Source organism: Gossypium arboreum, chromosome 10 (assembly GCF_025698485.1).
Source record: "Gossypium arboreum isolate Shixiya-1 chromosome 10, ASM2569848v2, whole genome shotgun sequence".
Classification (NCBI taxonomy): domain Eukaryota; kingdom Viridiplantae; phylum Streptophyta; class Magnoliopsida; order Malvales; family Malvaceae; genus Gossypium; species Gossypium arboreum.
The window spans coordinates 35908950-35910550 of record NC_069079.1 but is presented as its reverse complement, the minus strand read 5'-3'; the positions used below and the strand labels follow the sequence as shown (position 1 = coordinate 35910550).

General features: G+C 34.5%; 1 non-coding gene across 1 annotated transcript; it reads left to right on the top strand.

The window, feature by feature from the left end:
* Positions 1-1040: 1040 nt before the first annotated feature.
* On the top strand, positions 1041-1147 carry LOC128283016 (small nucleolar RNA R71). Its single transcript, XR_008273361.1, has one exon. It is a non-coding gene; the product is annotated as a small nucleolar RNA R71 (small nucleolar RNA).
* Positions 1148-1601: the final 454 nt, after the last annotated feature.

The following is a 1601-nucleotide window of genomic DNA, read 5'->3' as shown; positions in this document are numbered from 1 at the left end:
AACGCACACCACACTTTCAACTTAAAATCATTGGTTTTTCCCTCAATTGTCGGCTGCCATTTTTTCTCTCTCATTTTCTCTCTTCCCAAACACCATTTTTCTTCTTCAAAACACATGGTTGGCTCATTTCGTCTGCAAGAATTTCCATCACGATGATTACAATCATGCTTTCGTGCAATTTTTTGTAAACTTACACCACACTTTCAACTTAAAATCATTGTTTTTACCTTACTGTCGACTGCCATTTTTTTCTCTCATTTTCTCTCTTGCCAAACAGCATTTTTATTCTTCAAAACAAAACATCTGGTTACTTCTTTAATTTTGGGTTCAAGCAAAGCTAAACCCTATTCAACATTCACGTGTAAGCTTCTTTTTATCTCTCTCTAATTCATTTACTATCATTAAAATATATTTAGTTTCTATTACTGGGTTTTCAAAAACCAATTATTTAGAGATTAAATTTTGCTTGTTTTGTTGGTTTATTTTGAGTTCTGATTAGTTTTTGAAATTGGGTTTTTACAAATGAGGAAACTCACAAAAGAATCAGAGATAAACATGGAGTCAATCTGTCAAAACTTGATAAAAAAATCCATGGCTGGAATTACAGTTAGAGGGGAAGAGAGAAAGAGGGAAGAAGAAAGAAAATGGAAACAAAATGAAAAAAAAAATGTTAAATAAATGACGTCATATATGACATCATGCACTTATGTGGCATGCCACATGGGCTACTACGTTGACCTATAGTTTGATTAATGATCAACTCACGTTGACTGTTAAAATTGGGCTAATTTTTGAAAAAAATCATAACATTGAGGGTGTTAGTCAAAAAATAAAAAGGTCGAGGGCACAAAACCAAAAGCCCCCAAACATTGAGGGTTTTTTACAATTATGTCATAATTATTCAATGTCATTTCCTCAATAAACTCTTTAGTTGCTTGGGTGTTTTATTATTCAATGTTCCACCAGCTACTGCATCAATTAATTGACGAGTCGAGGGATTTAAACCGTTGTAAAAGTCTTGAACTTGCCACTATAATGGCAATCCATGATTAGGGCACCTTCTCAACAAATCCTTAAATCTCTCCCATGCATCTTATAATGTCTCCATATCAATTTGAGCAAAAGAAGAGATGTTATTCCTCAACTTAGTTGTTTTAGCCAGTGGAAAATACTTCAACAAAAATTTCTCAGTCATTTGAGCCCAAGTAGTGATAGAACCTTGTGACAAAGGATTTAGCCATTGTTTTGCCTTACTCCTCAAAAAGAATGGGAACAACCATAAGCGTATGGCATCATCAGTAGTGCCATTGATCTTAAAAGCGTCACAAATCTCAAGAAAGTTAGCCAAATGAGTATTCGGATCATCATCTTGCAAACCATCAAACTGAACATACTGTTGTACCATCTGAATTGTTTTGATTTGATCTCAAAATTGTTTGCATTAACAGTCGATCAGATAGTACTCGATTTAGCCCCACTTAAAGTGGGCTTAGCATAATCATACATAGACCGAGGAGCAGGACGTGGGAGGTTGTAGATTATTTTGATTATCACCCATCCCGATAGTAATATCCTTTTCCTTTTGTTCGTCTACTATTTTC